Source organism: Thermobia domestica, chromosome 1, assembly GCF_964235325.1.
Source record: "Thermobia domestica chromosome 1, izTheDome1.hap1.1, whole genome shotgun sequence".
Classification (NCBI taxonomy): Eukaryota; Metazoa; Arthropoda; class Insecta; order Zygentoma; family Lepismatidae; genus Thermobia; species Thermobia domestica.
Window position 1 is genome coordinate 85,380,286 of NC_137454.1, and position 23,526 is coordinate 85,403,811.

At 35.8% G+C, this 23,526-nt stretch overlaps 1 long non-coding RNA gene across 3 annotated transcripts in view; it reads left to right on the top strand.

The window, feature by feature from the left end:
- Positions 1 to 1,038: 1,038 nt before the first annotated feature.
- LOC145686965 (uncharacterized) overlaps positions 1,039 to 23,526 on the top strand; it is a 109,875-nt gene continuing 87,387 nt past the window's right edge. For all 3 annotated transcript variants that reach the window (XR_014131658.1, XR_014131657.1, XR_014131659.1), the window contains exon 1: positions 1,039 to 1,098. This is a non-coding gene — a long non-coding RNA (uncharacterized LOC145686965). The remainder of the gene's footprint in view (positions 1,099 to 23,526) is intronic.

Genomic DNA, 23,526 nt, shown 5'->3' on the forward strand with positions numbered 1-23,526 from the left:
GTGGACATACAGTTTAACGAGGATTCCGAAACACAATAATGCATTCAAATTTTAAGGCTCTTGAACCGGGAATCGAACCCGGGACCTCGTGCATCAAAGTCGGCTAACCACCTAAAAGGGGGAAAGGGCGTAGATGAAAATTCCATATCTAGTGTGAATAAATTATTCTGCGCTGACTTTTTCATATCAATGACATCCACTACAGAATAATCTTGAATGTTATCATTGTTGACATTATGGTAGCACTTCACGACATTAGTACGTACGTAGTGTACAGTTATAAAAATGTTTTGAAAGATGATTGCTCACCATCTGTAAACATTTTGAATCCCAAAAGTGAATTAGAAACAGCAAGCTTGTTATTTTCCGCAAGAGCCGAACTCTTTCCTCCTATGGCGTGGAGCCTAGGACGATCACACTATTTGTTCCACCCGTGGAACGACCCTGAAGCCACATCATTCTTTATATAAAAATAATATGTTCTTTATATTCTTAGTACATAAATATATTACTTTTTAATCAATAGTTAATGGAGAAACACAAGTACACTTGACTGATTGTGTGCATCCGAAAAATTGTTGGGTAGCTATGAAGTAAATACAAAAGTCTTAATGTAGTAACTTGACATTAACTGAACCGTTTGCTCCGAGGCAACTAAAGAATAACTAATCATGAATACTAATAAACTAAGTTCCGCACACAAAGAAAAAATCATCATGCGATGGGTGCTCCGTTGATTTGTTGTCATCCAGATGGACTACAGCAAAATGACTGAAACAAAAACTCCGATGAACAGGTTTTTCTAGACAATCGTGTTGCGTGAAGTAGCTGGTATATTGTTTTTACTATTTTTGTTGGTAAATAATGAGGATTATTGGACCGGTTAAACTAGTAAATTTTTGAAAGAATGTAAAGTTGTTGGGTGTTCCAGTGGATATTTTATTCCTTTTGGTTAACGAACACCAAAGTAATCATCTATGGTAATAAAACTAGCGGCATCATTTAGGTAACTGTTTGTCCTTTATATGATTCCGATTCTCTGTGGTCAAGGTATATTGTTTTCAGGTTGGTTTTTGGTGATACTAAACATTTTGACAGGTAATTATTTTCAATTTATGACTTTGAGCTACATTCCTTAGAGGAAAATCGATCATCTTATTTCTTTTCGAAGAGCTTACTTACCTAGCATGACCAGATATCACCTCTCCTTTAATTTTAGTAAGTGTTACATTTAAATTAGAACAGGTTTCATCTAAAAATCGAGGGATCGTGGAGCATGCATAAATATTTATGATTGCCTGCATAATGTAGTATTTACATGTGTGGTGTGCTTTGTCCATACTTAACATATCTACATTGAAGTTTTACTCACTCAATTTTAGGCAGAAAAAAGAAGCCTTTAGCAGCTTCTTGTCACATTTCATACTACAAGGAACTAAAATACAATTGTATTTCGCATTTCCTGGGAGAAGTCAATGCGAAGTCATGAAGAAACATGAATGAAAGAAAAAAATACAAAATGGCTGGGTGAGGCCTGAGTTCGAGGACTACTGGATATAATTTTTACGTTAGGAATAAGATTTTGATTGGAATTTATACAATTTCGCTTTTGTGGCACAGGGTAGAATTCTGAATTTGAAACCCATATTATTATTATTATTATTATTATTATTATTATTATTATTATTATTATTATTATTATTATTATTATTATTATTATTATTATTATTATTATTATTATTATTTGAATTTACATTTCGTTAGCTCGTTTTAAGTTTCGTTGTTTAGAATTCAGTGTCATTTTTGGCACCGAGGCTGTATGAAACACGAACCTTCACATGAGATCCGAATTAAATGGGTTTCCAACAGAAATAGAATGCAAGACTTCTGCATCAACATTTACTCACAACAGAGATTTCACTTTTCTTATAAAATGCTAAGAAAACTTACAAAACTTATTTAAGAGCCACTTTAGTTGATTCCAGAAATGTGCAGTGACGGCTTGCAAGTGAACTCTAATCAATAAAAATCACGATTTAGTCGTTCGAAGCTTCAAATATACAAGAATTAGGAAATTTGGTAAGTTCTCTTCCCTTAACTTGTAACGATTAAATAGCAATTTTTACCGAGATAACTCACGTCATGAACTGCCACTGCAAATGTTTATCATGTTTACAGAATTGAAGAAAACGTCTACTGGCTTTTCTGTCGTTACAAGTTTTGAGAGGGCGATTTGAGGGAACTCATGTAGGTGTGACACGGCATTAAATAAGGAGACATGTGGTTAATTAATTTTGCAGTTCAAGTCTTATAATCCTCATTTATTTTGAGAACGAATACTATAAAAGATTGCGCAACCACTAGAACCAGTTGGCTGATTATAATGTTTATATCACAGTGATTAAGTTGTCAGGAATGAAACACTAATATAAAAGATGTGGCAATTTTGCTAATAATTCACAGCTGTCAAATCAGAATAGCTTAATTCACTTAGTTTATGTTATGTTACACTTTAAGTTTGTGGAAGACAAATGATAAAAGCGGGCCTAGTAATAGAACATTCATTTATTTATTATGTCAAAGCTATAGCAGTTATCAAAGTAATGAAAGAGCAACATACGTGCGTTCAATTTTAAAAATAACTCTTGTAACGTGAGGTGAAAACGAGTCATACAGGTGTATACAATGATTTGTTGTTTTTCACTCTCAGAATCTTCATGAGACTATCTTTCCCAGTATTTTCTTAAAATCTAATTAAAATTCTTCTTCTTTTTAATTATACAAGCGGGAATATTTCGATATTCATCTCAAATCAAAGGTTGACAGTAATCTTTTAAGTTACTTAAATGCAATGATAAATATTTTCCTCGGTCTAATTGCGTGTATTCACTTCCCTCCAATAATAAAGTTAATTTTAAAGAATATTGCTGCATCCTTTTGTATTTTTCTGTTTTCTATACTAAATATGATTTAGAATTTTGTTTATTTGGAATAATAAAAATAATAATCTTCAGAAAGTAAATAATTTCTACATATCACTGGGGATCCCCAAAATTGGCTATCTCGACCTATGTTTTCCCTGATTTTTTTCTAATTGTACGGGGAAAATATTGAATTCCACCTAAAATTGAACATCTCATAGGATAAAAAGTTTATTCTCAGACACACAAGTAAAGTTATAACAAGAATCTTAAGCGCCGATACGCAAATTGTTTATTATTTTATTTAGAGTTCAAGTTCCTTTCTAGCACTGTGGCCATTTAAGATGACTTATAGCTAAACATGGAATTTGAATATGCTCATTGCAGTCAATAACTTATAAAAAGCTGCATAAAACGCTGAATGCTTATGCCTTTAAAAAATACGTATCATTTACCTGAAATTTCATCTGGAATCTCAAGTTCAGTCTATTAGGATAGTGAATAAAAGTTGATCTATCGAATCGCAGAAAAGATTCTTGTGATATACTAGTACTAACTACTTAAGAGATTACGCGTATTACCATAGACTGTAAAGGGTGTGACATTTTAAAGTTAGATACAAGAGCGACTCGGGAAAACCAATATTAAGTCACATTTTCTAACTTTCGAGTAAACTGGAAAAAGGAGTTCAATATCTCAATGTAATGCAATGTAATGATGTATACTAAACAAGCTTCCCCTGCCATCCACAAGTACATGTCCGACATTAAACTACCTACATACTGTTCCGTAGTCCGATCCCAGCCTATTGCACCCAATAACTCAATTTCGCCGGAAGTGGTGCTTAGCATTGTCTTCCCTCGAAAACTGGTCAAATATGGTAAATTTTGATCGGTAACTATGGCTAGCGAAGTAGTGGAGGGGGGGGGGAAATAAATTTCCTTAACGATTTTTTAAAAAATCTGTTTAAAATTGCATATTGCAACAGCATTTGTATTGGAGTTACAGCACTAGAAGTTTCTTCTTCCTTTCCCTTTGCACATAGTTATAGTACACACACACACACACACACAACCGCGCATATATATATATGCCATGGGCACATCGAATGGTATTATCCTGGTGCCCCTCAGGGCCGCCCGTATTGAAAATAGCCACCAAGACAGTGTCTGTATCAGATAAAACATCCAGTAACACTAATGTAAAAACGGTTGGAGATAAATGAACAGAACAAAAAGTGAAACAGGAAAATAGTATAGGACACATCGAATGATGTCGCGATGACCCCCAGGTCCACCTTGCATGGGGTTCAGGGCTCAACTTTAAAATTTTCAGCGGAAACATGGGGCGAGTGATACCTCGTTCGATAGATCTTAAAAACCTAACGGTGACTGTGACAAAAGATTGTTTACATGAGTCACCGTTTTCAAAATGACCTGTATCAGGTAAATCTTCCAGTGACCACATTAATGAAAACGGTTAAAGAGAAATGAACAGAACAAAAATTTGAATAGGGAATCACAGAGGGTATTTATCATTCAACGGCTCGAGAATGTTGCAACAGAGGGAAAATGATTAGAGTAAAAATGTCATAATACAAAGGAGGGAATCTAATTTCTAGAAAATTATCACTCCAACCTCGCTCCGTAAGTGGGTAAAGCGGCAAGGAACGGTGAAATTTCAAATGGAAACTTTAGTTTTTGCAAATTTAATCTACGCAACAAAAATATCTGAAATGTATTTTATAAGAGATAGTTGTTTCTGTAATGAGAAAAGGTAGGTAAAATTTGTGTTAAAGATGCCTTCCAATTTTAGTGCCGGCAATGATTTGATGCAAAAATGATTCAAATGAAATGCGAAACAAAGTCGTCGAACAATGTAGTTTTTGAACAATGTGTACAATTTTTTTCTGTTTGTTCAACAGTCGTCTGCACGATATTGGCTCGATTCTTTCCCTTCTGTGTCTTCTTGTATGTCGTGTCCAGGGCTTTTCTTTTGTCAAGGTCTTCTCGTCTCTCACGTCCAAGGTGTTTTTTTATTGAGTCCCCTCACCTCCCACCTCCGGGATGGTTTTTCTTCGTGAGTCTCCACGCCTCTTCGTGAGTCCCCGTGTATGCCCATTTTCAACCTACCCAATACCACCTGCGAGGGAAATTTAGGAGATAGAATATTAGGTTCACTGAGATGCTCTCCACAGTTACATTCCGAATAACTTTCAGCGGTAATTTCAGTTGTGATCCTCAGTAATGAAACGGTTCATACTGATGTAGATGCCTCCCAGGCATCTTGCACGCATTGCGTTAATTATCAGGGGCGAAGGGGGTGGATCAAATATTTGCAATTTACAAAAATGTATTATTAAAAACCTTTTATTTATTTTTCTCATCAAATGACACTTCGCAATACAAATGGGTGTTACTCTTCAAACTGAATTTCAAATTATTTTTATTCATTACAGTACCAGTCACTTCTACAGAGGTTGTACAGCCTACGTTTGGCCGATTTTGTTCCTTCCCCCTCCCGGGCAGAATGGATTCACCCGACCTGGCTCGTGGCGTCCTGCAGTGTTGTGCAGTAGCTTCCTGGGAACGGAGTTGTTTATCCGCGCGGACGGCAATAACGCACAAAACAGGACCATTGTTGTGAGTGTTGTGTTAAATTTGTTTCCAAGTGTGTGGGTTTCCGCTCTGTGTCCAAAATGCCGCCCAAACTAAGCCGGTTTTGGGAAGGCTATGTTGCGGCTCTTTATGACGCCCACTTTAGTGTTTCTCTCATTAGGAAACAGTGCAAGAAGAATGGTTGCAACATCAGTTTAAGTGGAATAAAAATGTTATTAAAAAGTACAAGGGCAACGAAACTCCACCATTTGGATCACCAACGAAGTTGCCTAGGAAGCGGGAATGCACCAAGGCCACCTCCACCATGCAGAGGAAACTTCGCAAAATGGCAATGCAAGAAAATCCGGTAACACAAAGGTGTATGGCTAATCGTCTTGACGTGTCTTTGGGGACTGTGAGCCGGATGTTACACCATCAACTCAAGCTGGAAAAAGTCATGAAAGCTCGCGGCCATCTTCTCACGGATGTCCACTAAAAGGAACGAAAGTCTAATGCCCGGAAGCTGTACGAACGACATCTGGCAAAACAAAGGTGGATATACATCGTAACGCTCGATGAAGTATGGATTTACCTTTCCGACTGCGGCAAACCGAGAGCCATCATGCACCGAAAGAAAGGCGCCAAGAACTTCAGAAGGTGGGTCCGTGTCTGTAAAGAATCCTTCCCAAAAGGGTTCATGGTTCTTACTGGCTACTGTTCATGGTTCATGGTTCATGGTTCTTACTGAAGATTCGTAGGGTGGCGAAGAACTGCAAAATAAATTCGCTCTATTTTCAGGAGCAGATCATGCGGCCGATCTACGAGCATGAGATTCCAACAATGTACGGAAATGACGCCAATCTGGTGCGCATTCACATGGACAAGGCCTCATGACATACCTCACGATCGTTCCTTGCATTCTACAGGGAGATGGAGGAGGCAAGTTGTATACAGGGATACCTTTCAATAAGGTACCTGTTAAATCTCCAGATGCAAGTCCTATGGACTATTGTGGATTTGGATTGCTGAAGCGGGCTTTGGGAAAACGGCGTGTGACAACTGTGGAAGGACTTTGGAAAGCTGTGCAAATGGATTGAGACAAGATTTCCCTTGCAGTTCTTCAGAGAAGCCTATTACAGTGGAAATTACGCTGTCGGGCTATTGTTGGAACCAAGGGAAACCCATTGAGCACTTACGGACCTGGCGCCATGGATTCTTCTAAATTTTTAGGTAAGTCGAAATTGGCCAAATGTAGACTGAACAACCTCTGTACACACAAATGTTTCAAACAAACCATACCCAAAGCAAGTAAAAGTGAGGTTCTCATTTGACATTTTACAATTCAATCTCGTTTCACCCACTTAAGAAGGAAGGTCTGATGGGTAATTTTCTAAGAATTAGAAATTTTCCTTTGCATTATGGCACTTTTACTCTAATCAACTTTTTCTCTGTTACATCTTCCTCGAGCCGTGGAATAATAAATACCCTATGTGATTTCCTATACGACTTTTATCCTGTTCATTTATCTTTTACCGTTTTGATTCTATAGGCACTGGACGTTTTATCTGATAGAGGTACTATGTCTTAATGGTAATTTTGAAAACGGTGACCCATATGAACAACCTTTTGCTACAGTGCTCTTTAGGCTTTAAAGATCTATAGAACGAGGTACCACTCGCACTATGTTTCCATTGAAAATTTTAAAGTTGTAAACTGGGCTCCATGCAAGGCGGCTCTGGGAATCACCGCGACATCATTCGACGTACCCCATGCCATTTTCTTGTTCATTTATCTCCAACTGCTTTCATATTACTTGTACTGGATATTTTATCTGATAGAGGCACTGTCTTGGCGGCCATTTTGAATACGGTGACCGATATGAGAAATCTTTTGCCACAACTTTTTTTTTTAAAGTTTTTAGAGACCTGTCGAACGAGGTATCATTCGATCCATGGTTCCATTTAAAATTTTAAAGTTGGGCCCTGGGCCCCCATGAAGGGCTTCCTGGGGGGCACGAGGATAACACCATTCGATGTGCACCATGGCATTTAATATTTGAGTTTTTATTTGGTTCATTTATGTTCAACCGTTTTCGAGATATTTCCGTGGAAAGATTAAAATGGGCCACCCTGTATATATATATATATATATATATATATATATATATATATATATATATATAAGGGAAAGTGGGATAAAACCGGAACGTGGGTTTTCTGGCTATATTATCTGTCGGCCAACGCATGGAATTAGTTGCAAACAGCCATTAGATCATTCTTAGTTTAAGAGAAAGCTGAGTAAGTGGCTCCTTTGTCATTGGCGATGTGTAGAATTTGTGTAGAAAAGTTTAGATTTTTCTCCCATCGATAATATTCTGCTGTTCCTAACCACTGGAAGATCGACTTATGTAAGTATACAACATATAATAATAACTCTTCCTGCTGTTATTTCATGTCTTGAATTAGGATTTTTCTGCTCTTTGACAGGTGCTAGGTCTGTAGTTCTGAATAATGACGTAGTAGGATAAAACCGGGACATCAACAGTCAGACAGAACCGGGTAGTACTGTGTAAATCTGAGAAGGTTAGATACAGTGTCTTAACTGTAAAGGATGGGCACACAAAGCTTGTAGCAATGCGGACGAATATGATGAAACTTTTATTCATGGTTTTTGTTCTTAGATTTAACAAAATCGTGACCTAAAGTTATTTTTTCTATGTTATTGGTCTAATAGTCTAGCCTTCTATATTTTCCGTACTTTTTAAGCTCATATTTTTTCAGTTGTATTGATTCTTACTGTTCTAGTTCATGGAGTAATTACATATTGTTTTTGTAAAAGAAAAGTTTTTTTTAAATAATTATTTTGTATGTACTCGGTTGGACAAAACCGGGTTTTTGCATACCCTTTAAAAATGTTTTTGCTCTCGAAATTTACCAACTTTTCCCCACCGAAATAAACATTTTTATGTCAATAACAAATCTATTCAGCATTTGAAAACTAATTCAAGCTATATTATCCATATAGATGCTGAGGAACAAGCAAAACCTGGGGAAAGTCGGACAAAACCGGGACTCAAAATGTTTTATATATATGGTGTAGAAGCCGCGGTGGTTCAGTGGTAGAGCGTTCACTTCTGGTGCATGGGGTCCCGCCAAGTAAGCTTTATGATGGACAAACATCGTCTGTGTGGGGGTTCTCCTGTTTCCTCGCACTTTCTTCATTCCACCATTTCGTTCATTTCTCATCATCACCTTCTCCTTTAGCCTAGCCAGCATAAACGTGGAACGTAAAACTTAAGTATTTCTAAACTCAGGCATAGATATTATTTTAATAATAATAATAATAATAATAATAATAATAATAATAATAATAATAATAATAATAATAATAATAATAATAATAATAATAATAATAATAAAGTCCAAAAACAAGGTTTACTTAAGTTCAAGAAATTGCTTCAATATGTTATAAATAAATGAGAAAGTTGATGATTTGAGAAAACGAGCCTTTCTTTAAGGGAATGTTGGCCCACAAGGTCAACAGGATAAAAAATGTGATTGGGTGCATTGTCCTGCATAAAAGTAGTATGTAATCGCAATTTAATTTAATTTTAGTTTTGGGGAGGAATAGTTAACATCGGCGGTGAATCAAAGTCTCTCCAGGAAGAAAGACTGCAGACAAATATTAAAACTCGTTTTAAAAACGGATAATTAATATATATTGTTGTTGTAGCTAATATATCGTAGTTGTTTCAAGACTGAGGATTATATAAATAATCTACTATAGGGTCTACTTGAAAATAATATAGTTTAGAAATTACTAGACACCAATATTTAAAAGTAACAAAAAATAATCATATTAGTTTTTACTTGGCTCACAATAAAATTTATATATTTGTTATATATAGATTTATTTATACCACATCGATTGTCATATTAGAAACTCTCAACAAGATAAACTGTCTAATGATAATTCTTTATCCATAACCATATGTCTATCTACCTTCCCCGATTATTCATCCCTTAGATTTTGTTAACATGCCGCCCAGAAGAGCATTATCAACTAAAGATTTTTCAATGCTTCTGACTTCCAACAGTTTTTCCCCTTAGGATACGTTCTTGACTAAAATATATTCTTTAAATTATACAATACAGGTTGTCTGTCGGAAGTACTTCTATACTGTTACACTATACATAGTATACATTGACTGTGTTTTGAGGTCAGTGGTATCTTGTATTTTTATTATAATTTCCGATCCAGATAGTGAATATACATTGTTGGACATTAAAAGTGAAACACTAACAAGGAGGTATCGAATTGGTCTCACATTTGCAGAATGTGTAAATGATGGAAGGACAGTAAAATGATTAGCAGTGCACCTCTGCGACACATCAAGTGCCGATAACTTTCTTTGAAAAGAGCAACCAAAAACAGGCCCGAAATCCACTGTTCAGTACTGGCAGAGTGTTGGATGACGTCAGTATTTATAGATGGTTGAACAATGCTTCGTTGTCGAATGTGCTAAGAATTCCAGCAGGTTCTCGTATTTAATCACGGAATAATAGTGGCATATCATAGCAGCGGCTTATCCTCTCCTGGTATTAGTGCACGTGCTGTACAGAACGCAGCTTAGTGTAACGAATATGGAATTAATAGCTGTAGCAAGGCAATACACAAGAGCTGCAATTTGTGCGTTATACCACAGACCGACAGGGCAGACTGTGTGTATGGCTATGTAACTACATCCGGAACACTGGCGAACGCATTCGGGGTTGTTGCGAAGTGACCACTGTCCTTACAAACAGTTCGACGTCGTCTGGCGAGGCAGGTTATTGCCACGAGCGACTGTTATTACTGAGACTCTCATTGACTGCACAACACATGTAACGCGAACATCGCACATGGAGAGATGAATAACACAACATTCTCTTTGTAACATTATGTCGGCGGAATCAGTGGCACCGTGTCAACAGGTTGGACAGCGTCTACATTCTACATCACTACTGCACCGGGCATTATCATAAATGATGTTGGATTTCATTCCTGCTCGGGTGTAATATACTTTGATGGGTCTGTAATATGCTGCAGAATGTTACCTCTTGACAGTTGGCAAGGTATCAGGCCCTCCATCGAGTTTAACATCCTGCGCTTTCCGGATGAACACGATCTTCCACTACTTCTCTGGCTGACACGCTCAGCTGATCTATTGCCGATTGCATACGTCTGCTCCATGATTGCACAACAACTCGCACAGCAGACTATAGTTGATAAGCTGTGGCAACGTGTCGCAAACATATAGCTTGTTTCCATTCTTTCTATATCTCTTCTTGTCAACCACTCTGGTCGCCTACAGTAGGCTCACATGCACGGCCCACTAGATTTTCTTCTAGGCTCTGGCGGCGCTGTCATGGATCGCATAAAGTGGCAAGTATAATTGTTTCAGACTTACTTAGTACCTTAAGCCATTCGTCTGCTAGATTAGGCTGCTATATGTTCTTTATTTTTTTAATGTCTAACAGTGTATAGCCGATAGCCGTAATCCAATTTAACGTCTCGAGGCAGCGGATTCCTTCTTCTCTGGTTATGTAAATAAAATAGCTTTCACGCCAAAATTTATGTTAATGTATCTTTTGTTTGCTATCGGTGTTCTGTTACCATTATACTGTTACCTGCATAAATTACATGGTAACTGTCCTAACAATAAATTTAAAGCAATGCTACAGTATACTTCTGCATAACAAATAGAATTTATTATAAATTTCCACTGCTATTATTATGTTGATGTGCTCTCTGAAATATTTGTATTCTACATGGCTGAAATGAATTTTTAAATATATCTTGCTCTTTAAAATATAAAGTAAATAACAAATTATTCATTAGAAAGATCATGCTATTACGTACGTTACATTTACAGTAATATATACTTTTAAGTCCAAAATTTGGAGTCAAAAAATATCTGAGTATTTGAGCATGTTTGATTTGTTTTCCTGTTGTAAATTTCCTCAGGTGAAAACAATTTTTTTTAGTGCATATATATTACTACTATTCGTGTGTAGAATCCAATCTTCTTACACGCACTTGTGTTATTCCTTACACGCATTTACGATTTAATCCATAGTTATTTCTCAAATAACCAAAATTACTTCCTCCCTTGCCTTTCACTACTGTACTGAATGTCTCTATTATCCAATTAATTATTACATGTCCAGGTAATTACTACTTTTGAAAGCAATCCCATAATTTACTCATTCTTTTTGTACTTCTCTCCTGGCAGATAGATTGTTAAATTCCGTTTTTCTTTCTGTCTTTCTTTTCTTTCTTTCTTTTTTTTTCTTTTTTTACTTAATCATAAGGATAATATATATGTCCTACACGATCCATGAAACTAATCGATCTTGACCAAATTTTGGCATGATGACAGATTTTCACCATGTTTATTGGGCGTAGACTATGAAATATTTTTAAGGGCCCGAAATTTATGGTTAACAACTCAAGAACAAAAGGTCTATACAGTGTAATATGTATTTCATGTGATTATTAAGCTTGTTAAGATCTACCCCGTTTCAAATTTGGATAAATTGAAACCTCTTTGTTTTTCGAGTTATTGAATATCAAATTTGAGATTTGTAGTTACAAACATGTTAAACGACATAAATGCAGAGCTCCCTCGTGGCTAAGCGGTTAGCGTACGCGCCTTTGGCGTGGGAAACCCGGGTTTGATTCCCGGCAGGAGCTCATGTGGTTCGGATTCCATGTTAAGATGTAGATCCATGTCTCATATAGCATCGCTGCTGAAAGGGATGCTGAACTAGAAATTAAATCAAATCAAAATGTAAGTGCAGCGCGTAGTTAGAACAAAGATTTATTAAAAATCAATTTGGAACGATATATTTAAATAGAAAATTTCGTTACAGTTTGTAAAATACTAAAAGTTAAAGTCAAATCTACAAAGAGAATGAAAGCTAAAAGGTTTTTAAAACTATTTTTAGGTGTTCAAACTATGCTTTGCAGAAGTCTGTCTGTCGATAGGTATCAGAGAAGAAAAGAACTGTAAGATTAGTGAGAAGCAGTTTCTCAGAGTATATTCAGAGCCCCAAGAAAATTTTGTATCCACACTTTCTTTCCACTAAAACCGGAAGTGGTAGAAATATACTACAACTTAAAGCTTCAATGGCTTTTATATGGATTCAGCGAGCCAAAAATATGTTTCATTTCAGTCTTTATTCCTTTTTTCAAGACATAAATGATGAAAATAACGATTTCCTGCTTCAATACTGATCGCTATAAAGAAAAAAACGGCAGTAGATATGGAAAATCAGTTTTCTGATGTAGTTTCAGTACCTCACGGACAAGATAAAAAGAAAGTTAAATGTAAGCAATTAAAACTTTTAATTAAACGCGATTTTAACCTAAAGCGAACTGTACAACAAGCGAAGGCTTGAGACAACAACTAGCATAGTAATAATCGGTTTCAGTATTGAACTTGCATAGTTTGGAAATCTAACGTGGTTTTACCATGTTGAAAGAAGTTCAATAGAGACAGAAGCGACAAGCCTTAACTAAAGAAGTAGTGGAAATATGCGTAACACATTGGATATGGGACTGTCATAAAAGAAAAGTTAAAGTGAGCGATAATGAAGCATGTAGGTAAAAAATAAATAAATAAATAAATAAAAATGCTTCAATAAACATTTACCTTAAACGTGACGAGTTTAGTGTTTATAGTAAAGCAAGAAAAAAGTGAAGGGCTTGAAAGATCCCCTCACAGTCAAATGCTGTCCCCAAACTTCTTTTATTGTTACACGAATAAAATATGAGGTATGTCAGAAAAGTAAGGAGACCGAATTTCTGTTAACGATGAATGTTATTATTTTAATTAATCAAAGGTATCTCCTTCAAAATAACCTCTTTGGGCAGCTATATGGTGATGGAGGCGTTGTTTCCATTCTTCGTAAAAGTAATTTAAGGCTTCTGCTGAAATATTTTTCAGTTCGTCGGTTACGCTCTTCTGGATAATATTCAAAATGATAAGTTCGAAAATGACGCCCTTTCAAGTGGTTATTGAGAAAGGAGAATAAAAAAGTCACAGAGACTAATATCTGACGAATAGGGAGGCTGAGAAACTACAGGAATGCTAATACATATACCCTTTCTGGTTTTATTATTAAGTAATATATGTACCCTTTCCGGTTTCAATATTAAGAAATATATGCGCTCTTTCCGGTTTCATTATTAGGTAATATATGTAACCCTTCCGGTTTCAATATTAAGAAATATATGCACCCTTTCCGGTTTCATTATTTAGTAATATACGTATGTACCCTTTCCGATTTCAATATTTAATAATATATGTACCCTATCCGGGTTTATTATTAAGTATTAAATGTATCCTTTCCGGTTTCAATATTAAGAAATGTGCCTGTTCCGGTTTCAATATTGAATCTTCGTAGCTTTGAAGCGTATCGTAGTTTCAAATTGTTAAACAAATCGTACTTGTTTTTACGAGTTATCATTTTACTACTGTGAAAGGAACTTTAATAAATCCTAGATACTAAGAATATAGTTGAATTGTGGGCCTATTTTTTTTTCTTTCATTCTATATTCTAAGAAGATTGATCTTTATAGTCATTTAAAAGCTTTAAACGATCAATTATTCAACTAATTTTCTTACTTAACTTATTATGTATTCAATCCTTAGAACGCAAATATTTTACTTGACCGATACTAAATTGAAAATAGCCAAGTAAAGCTCAATAGCGTAAACCGGTTATACAAGTACCAAGTCTTGCTTTAAGTGATCTTTCTCTTTATTCTTTTATTACTCATATCTTTTTCTGTTAGCACATTGCAATAACTAATTGAATCAAAAGCTTATTTATGGCCGCTATTCCTTTTAATTTGATTATTATTTCTGAACGATGGTGCAATAGTTTCCTTTGTAATTATTAAACCGAGCATTAGCTTAATTGGCAATAAAACCCCTCTATGCAACTACTTACACACGCTGCATATGAGCAATATATAGTATTTAGGTGCATTGTTGTAAGATAATGTTATACAGGGTGTTTCAAAACAACACCAACAACGTTTGGTTGGTGATTCCTAACAAGAAGATAAGGCAATATATATATATATATATATATATATATATATATATATATATATATATATATATATATATATATATATATATATATATATATATATATATAGACCAACCTGGGTACCCAAACTTCCTTTCGAAGTTATAGGCTGCCTAAAACATTAAAAAAAAATACTTCAAAGGTCCATAGCTCCAGAACTATAGGACCCACCGTAGTCGGGTCAAGACTTCACTTAGAAACTACTGTAATATGTGCACTATCCAAAAATACGTTTTCTACGGTACTCACGCAACAAGTGTTACAGAGGGAGTATGGCTAAGGGCATATCATTTGAAGTACTCACCAACTACCTCTTTAAAAATTGTTCCGGAAGTACCACAGGATTCTGATGCAGCGTCTCGAGAATAAATTCCATCTCCTCTGTTAACCCTCTATTCAAACCGAAAGTTGGTCAAATTAACCATTTCCGGTTATTAAAAATAGTAGTAGACAGCGGCAAACTGCTTTCTGCAATCAATTCAGAGTCCCAAGAGAGCATATCGTCACAATCCCTAACACTACCAAAACCGTAAGTGTTTGAAATTGACTACTACGTCCAGTTTCAATACTGATTTCCCTAGAGTAAAAACACTAACAGATATCGAGATGCAGTTTTTTTGGCTTCCCAACAGTAGATTTCATTTCCTTTCTTAACCTTTTATTGAATCCGGAAGTGTTTAAAATTAACCATTTTCGTTTTCAGCATTTATCGCCATAGAATAAAAATGGTATGAGATACTGACAAGCCGTTTTCTCCAATCTATTTCGGGTCTCAGGGCACATATTATCACAATTTAAATCACTATCGAAACCGAAAGTGATTGAAACTTACTACTCTTCCGGTTTCAATACTGCTTTGCGTAGAACAAAAACTGTGAGAGAGATCGAGAATCGGCTTTTTGTAATCGATTGAGCTTTCCAAAAGTAGGTTCTATTTCCTCCCTTAACCCTCTATTCAAATCAGTAGTGGTTCAAATTAACGATTTTCTATTTCAAGTTTTATCGCCGTAGAACAAAAACAACAAAAGGTATTGAGTAATGGCTTCTTTGATATAAATTCAGCGTCCGAGGAACAGGTTCTAACTATCTTTGATCTTGCCAATCTATTGCAACCAGTAGCTATACGAGGGCCACTATTTATATTTTGAGCCTAACAATGAAAAAACAGTAATTTGTCATTGAAAATTGATTTGTTGTTTTCTCGAAATATTTTCCTTTATGATCAATATACTTTTGCATTCGTTCAAACCATTTGTCAAAGCATTTTTTCCAATCTTCGTGAGACATTTCCATAGTATGGTTTTTCAACGCATCAACGGCTTTTTCCGCCGACGAAAATCGTTATTCAGGCAATTTATTTTTGACATTCGGGAACAAGAAGAAGTCATTGGGTGCCAAATCAGGACTGTACGGCGAATGACCAATCAATTTGATTTTTTGAATGTTCAAATAGTCGGTTGTTAGACGAGATGTGTGAGAGCTCCCATTGTCTTCATGAAGAATGAAGCTCGCGCTTGTTTGTTTTCCGTATTTGACCGAAGAACTCGAGCAAAGAAATTGTTGTGTACCATTCAGAGTTGACCGTTCTATGTTCCTCTAAAGGCACAGTTGCCACATGATCAGTTTTCCCGAAAACCAGGCGACCATTTGTTTCGATGTGCTTCGAGCGCGAACAACTTTTGTTGGATTTGGTTCATCTTGAAATACCCATACACTCTACTGCTGATTACGTTCTGGCTCAGATACATATATCCATGATTCGTCACTTGTTACAATCTTATATACGTGTTTTGAAGCACCGCCATTGTATTTATTGAGTATTTGTGTGCGCCAATCGACGTGAGCTTCTATTCGAGTTTTTGTCAAACCATTCCCACAGCTAAATAATCATATAATATTTTATATATGCTGGTGGAACTAATGCCTAGGGTTGCCTCACTCTAACAGTATATCACATGACGATCTTGCAGTATTAGGTTTTACACAGCATTAATGTTTTCTTGAATAACAACTGATTTTGGACGACCTTCGCAAATTTCGTCAGTGAGCGAATGGCAGCCACGAGTAAAATCGTTATACCAGCGTTTCATAGTGGTAAGGGAAAGAAAGCTTTAAGTTTAACGTCCCACGGTTATGCCGGTTAGGCTAAAGGAGGCGGTGATTATGAGAAATTAATGAAATGGTGGAATGAAGAAAGTGGGAGGAAGCGGGAGAACCCCGAGAAAACCCACAAGCACTGTATTTGTCCACCAAAAAGTTCACACGGCGTGAGCTGGGATCGAACCAAGGACCCCAAGCATCGGAGGTGAACGCTCTACTACTGAACCACCGCGCCCCCCATAGTTGAAAGGGATGGGGCTTCATCGCCAAATGTGGAAGTTGATCGATGCACTCCTGCCTTGATAATCCACGTCGAAAATCGTAATAAATCATCGCACGAAAATTTTCAAGATTTAATTCCATTTTTCTGTTGTCACGCAATCTTCTTGTCAACGTAAACAATACAAATGAAGACAAAATATTTGAGATACTTTATGGTCGACAATGTCAAACGTTTCTATGCAAACAAAAACTGGCGCCTAACTATAATCACTGTTGACAAGGCTCAAAATATAAATAAATAGTGACCCTCATAGATTTACTACTTTAAGTTTAATTTCCGTGAGCTCCTTTGTGGATAAGCGGTTAGCGTACGCGCCTTTGGTGTGGGAGACCCTGGTTCGATTCCCGGCAGGAGCTAATGTGGTTCGGATTCCACGTTAATCAGTAGATTCACGTCTCATATAGTCTAGCTGCTGAAAGGGACGTTAAACTCAACATCAACTCAAGTTTAATTTTTGAATTCGCATAGTTTGTACCGTAGTTTCGCCTTGTGAAACTAAAGTCACTCGTCAAATGTATAGCTAAAGGACAAAATATCAGGATTTTACATTGTAGAAAATATACGAATGTCGGAAAAGGAGAAAAGAATTGGGACCGAATGAAAGAATATTCACATCAATAACCTAAGCTCAAATTGTCTTTTGCCATTCTTCGCGAATAGTGTCTTGTTGGATAATTACTTCTTTTGCCAAAGACAAAAAAGTTTTTCCTCTGTTAGTCACGAAAGTCCTGCATGTAACAATGTGCTACAACGTACTACAACGTGCCATTACATGCACGAAAATAAGTTTGAACATATACACTTTGTCAGCTGTGATGATAGTATTCAACGGATTTTGCAGCACAAGTTGTGACAAACTTAACAAATTAATACATATTTCCTGTTGTGGTCGAGAACAAGTGGCAGTGTTACGTGTACACCACGTGAAGGACTTTGGTTTGCATTGCGTGAAACTTTCTTAACTACTAATGAAACCGAGAGTGGTAGTAGATTTCTACGACTTCCGATTTTAGTAGAGATATTAGAGAGGAGATGTTTAAGTTATTGCAGCAAACCGATTCTTGCTATGTATTACCGTTTTTAATTTACAGCAATCAACAGAACTCACTCATGACTAAGCGGTTAGCGTACTTGTCTTTGGTACGGAAGAGCCGGGTTCGATTCCCAGCGAGAGCTCTTGTGGTTCGAATATCACATTAAGGTGTATGTCCAAGTTTCATATAGCCTCGCTGGTAAAAGGGACGATAAACTCTCAAAATCAAATCTATAGCGATAAACGTTAAAAACGGAAATGGTTGATTTCTGCAACTTTTTGTTCGAAAATAGAATTAAGAAAGAAGTGGTGCCTATTCTTGGAACACTAAATCGACTTTTTAGGAAAACGCTTCTCGTTAGCTCTTGTCGTTTTTTTCTTTATGTAGGGCAATATTGAATCCGGAAGTTGTAGTGGATTTGTATCAATTTCGGTTTTACCAGAAAATTAGGAATGAAGGTGAAATGTATTCTTGATAGGGATGCGTACGAGACAAGATTTATGGCTGTCTCGACTCGAAAATGTGCTGTAAAAGTGATGTCTCGACTCGAAAAATATATATTTTTCTATTGGAAGAGCCGTGTCTCGACTCGAATTTTGTCAGGAATTTTGTCCTGTCTCGACTCGTCTCGTGCGCATCCCTAATTCTTGAGACACCTAATTGATTACAGGAAATAGTTTCTCGCTATCTATCACCGTTTTTACTCTAGCGATCAACGCTAAAACCGGAAATGGTTGATTTCTAGCACTCCTAGTTTGAATATTATGGCTATCAACGAACTCAATTCCTAAGTTTTAACCATCTACATCCTCACCAAAATTGATAGTGATCCATAAAGTAGGTTTTTCTCAAATTTCTGTCCTCCGGAAAGCGCACAAATTTTATGTCTGCCGGTAGGACAGTCAGAGTAAATATATATAAAAAAAAGAGTTTTGGTAAACTAAACGCCTTCAAAATTAAAGAAATGCTAATATACATACATTTTTCATAATTATAATGGAGAATCTAAAAAAACAACAACAACAACAAAGATTTATTTCACGCTGGTGGTTACTTCATGTTTAAGGTGGATCAGTACATATTTTAACACATTCCCTTAACTACTGCGCAATGAAAAATTATATATTATAAATATTATTCTATAAAATAAAGTTATGTTTCAGCTACAACACAAGACACTGACTCATTTGGTTGTGTCTTCTGATATCGAAAAAGGTAACAAATAAAAGAAAAAATATTTGATTTGTTTTACAATGAGCACACAAGATGGTACTTGCTGTTAGATCTTACTAGAAGTGCTCAATTTTATGAAATGTTTATTTGAATGTGTAAAGTACTTTAAAGTAACGATCTTATTATAAAATAGATATATTGTTTGAACGTTTTTCGTGTTGTTTCACATTTTATTTAAGGAAACGCATTTTGAGAAGAAACTTGAGCAGAACGACATAATGCATTGTTGCCAAATTTGTACGTTTAATTCCTGGACTCTAGGGTTGCAGTTCGAAAAGCGGAACTTAGCTGTAAATTGCGGTAAGGGTCAGCAGAATTCCATGATTACTTCCTTTATTATCTGGCATCAATAAACGCTCGGCACAATCTGGCAACTTCACACTATTCAAGCATTGTTTAGCATAGCCCAGGAACACGTAGTGATCCACCTTAATACGAACTTTAATCAGGACATATCCTCGTATTATACATATCCGGTAATTTTCAACGTGATCCTCGGCCATATTCGTATGTTCGAATATACTAAGTGTAAAATTCCAGCAGTTGATTTGATGTATGATGGGTCAGGCACAATGTACTCAAGCGTTCTAAGACATGTCATAGATCTTTTGTCATAATTCGGAGAAAGGATACGGAAAAATAATATTTGTCAATTTCCACACAAACAAAAGAATCATTGTTTGATATTCAAAAGTTAATAAAGGTTAGAAAATTCGATTGATGGGCCTATATGTTGTATATAGACCCTACAAATAACGAAACAAAAGTTTATTGTGCTCTAAAGCTTTTTGTAGTAAATGTGTAATTTTAATTACAAAATTTTCAATTTAAAGTACAATTTTATCAATGTATAAATAAGTTGATACTGTAGTGGAAACTATACATTTAAAAAAAATCTACAGATAAAGGGAGTAACGCCTGTGAATTTTAAGAACATTGTTGAGTGGAAATTGTTATTATATTGGGCTGAGAACAGATTCGAGACTATCCCAAATACCAAAGACAATTTAATTTTGCTTTCCTTAACCTAGAATTTAAAAAAAAAAAAAAATCAATTGTAGTAATAAAGTAGCAACTTCAATAATGAAGTTATTTCATACAGATAAACTAGATGGTAACAGGTAAGCGTGAAGCAAAGTCAAATTCGGTATTATAATCTGTCAGTATGGTAAACGTTTAATGTACACCTTGTCTCAAAAAGGTTGAGCGCATTCTTTATTGGTGTTTTGAGGCAAACATTTTCAAAGTCCAACTTCGGGTATCTTCGGGAAATAGTAAACCAGGTTCGAACCTCCAAGCCAGCCTTTGTAATCGGGAAAAAGTTTGCAGATGTGTTTTTCTTCTTTTAAATATAATAAGACTTGTTATCAAGTGTTGAAAAAAAGCAACATTGATTGAAATACTTAATGATACAATATTTCGAAACTTTGTATTAATGTCACCACATGCTTGTTTGTCATTTAGCTCTCCATACGTAATGGAACATTTAGATATGTAAACGAATCTTTCCATATGTAAAAGAATGCTCAAAGTTAAGACATAGAACATAATTATCGCCTAAGTACTAAAATAATAGTCAAAGTAGAACAAAAACAGCGTTTCTAGTGGGTATGAATGTCATAATTTTCTTGAGAACCGTTATACATCGCTAAAAGTACCTTAGCAGAAGTCCTTGTGTTAGCTCACTGGCAAGCTGATGGATTTCAAATCATAAGGTTGTGAGTTCGAATCTTATCTGGGTCAATGCTCTTTTAAAATTATATTTTCCGCAATGCATGAAAAATTATATAAAATAATGACATTAAATACATCAGTTGTATATATATAACATAATCATTGCAGAATGTAGTAATTATTATGTTTAAAATATAACATCTGAAATAGGTAGGTGTCCACAGTAGGTCTGTATTATATATATGAGAATGTTAAATACAAGTTAAGAAACTCGTTCACTAGCAATAAATAAATCATGTAGTGTATTTATTTGCAGCTATTTGTCATATAGAGGGTAATTCTCAACATTCATAATACAGCATGTCATTTATGTTCTTGAAAACTTATTCGATGCATAAACCGAAGGTTTAAACAGAGAATCCAAAGTCGCAACGCTCGCAAGAAATTCATGAACCCCAAAGGTCACGTGAGCAGACTGGAATTGTCCTTATGAAGCACGCCACAGCAGAAAGTCTTTACATAGATTTTCAATTCAATTCCTGATATATGCTTTTGCAATGTGGAAGTGGTGATGACTTTAGTCGCTCTCTCTCGCTCGCTCGCTCGCTCGCTCACTCTCTATTTATACAGAATATAAAAGTGGATGTATGTGTGTGTTTCAACATAATTCTGATATATCTAGCGCAATTATAACTATATTTCTTACAGTCTGGAAAAGAGTACTGTCGGGATACATATCAAAAATGCTAGAAACTGGTCGATATTAGTATCGAATCCATAGCTTCGTGGTCGCTTAGGTGAATAGTTCTACTTTCAATTCAAGTCCAATTAAGTTCCCATTAGCACCCAGGGTGGTTACGTAGCGACATAAAAATATCGAAATCAACCGATATTAGAATCGAATCATAAATTTTCAGCGCCGCTAACAGTGCCGCATTTCCCATTAGTCCACATTAGTCCACATTTCACATTAGTCCTATTGCCTAGAGGGCAATATATTTGCAGAGTGCAAAGTTTAAAACTTGAATAATATTTTATTTTTTTCCATATGAAAAAGTTAAAAATCAAGAGCAAATTTACTATTTCATGAACAATCCTCTTTTACTGTTCTAATATGTATAATAATAGCGTAAGAAATCTAAAAATAATTCAGAACACGTTTCACATTTGTTATTTTTTGTTACGTAGTTCTAGCTGTAGCATGTAGTGAGTGGTATTTAAATGTAATAAATTCACTAATTAAGCATATTCGAATTAAGTTTTATTTTTAAGTTAGGGATGAAGGGGCGGAGAAATATGTAGTTATTTGGGCGCCGAGAGCAAAAGTGCGTAGAGGCGCCGAGCTTTTAAATGCAACACTGGTCGCTAAATTAATTGGTAGAAATTTTAATCTCATTTAAGACCAAATTTAGTCCTAACGGTGGCAGTATCCGTTTGCTCTCCTAGGAGAAATGAAAGGGGCTGACATCAAAATTATATATATATATATATATATATATATATATATATATATATATATATATATATATATATATATATAAAGACCGACATTAGTGTCGAATCCATAATTTTCGAGGTGGATTAGATAAAGAGTGGCACTCCAGGTGCTTAATGATATAGAAAATTAGTTTTTCTTTCTTTTTTTACGTTGGTCTACTTTTCCTTGATTTGAGACTTTCAAATTTCATCCTATTTTCTACTGAAATGTGTGTGTAAGGCAACAAAGAAATAATTATATATGATAAATTTAAATTCATTTTAATTCGGAAGTTGAGAAACACTTTGCCATTATATATCGTAAAGGTCAGATCCACCAGCATAGTAACAGAGAGGTGCTTGAGCCATTGACGGTAGAAATTCAAACTCCGGTAAGTGATAATTTCACAGTCTTGTTTTATTACAAGTGTAGCCTCTTTAGTCAACGGAGAAGAGGACGTGGATCATGGGTCAGAGTTGATGTCGATGGGTCGGAGTTGGTCGCAATGGTTCAGAGTGGTTCAGAGTTGGTGGTGTGTCAGAGTAGATCACGATGGATGATGGGTCAGAGTGGGCCAATGGGTCATTTGGGTGGTGGGTGATACTGGATATGGTGGGTCGTGAATCAAATTTTCATTGACCCACACCAAACTCTGGTTAAAATTGTATTAAAGATAAGAGGCACCGAAGATGCATGTCGGCTATTATGCTCAAATTTTGCACATAGATAGTACCCCACCAGAAAGCAATAAATCTGAAACGGTTCACGGTATCACGTCCTAGAACTCGAGATGTAGGGGTTTGTCTGATTGGCTAAATTAAAACGTCAATGATTTATCCATCAACAAGCAAGCTTTTTATGATCGTTTCCGTAGGGAAATCAGAAGAACACGTGCCTAGTAATCGTAATATTGATAGTTCGCGTCCACCCCGGGGTATTTGTTTTGTGTTTTTTTGACTCACCTAAATATAAACAAATCACACATATAGGCATTTTAACATATTTTGGGAGAGTAATTTTGTGGTTCGTTGTCGTTTCATCGCGTCTCTGCCGCTGGTAGTAAA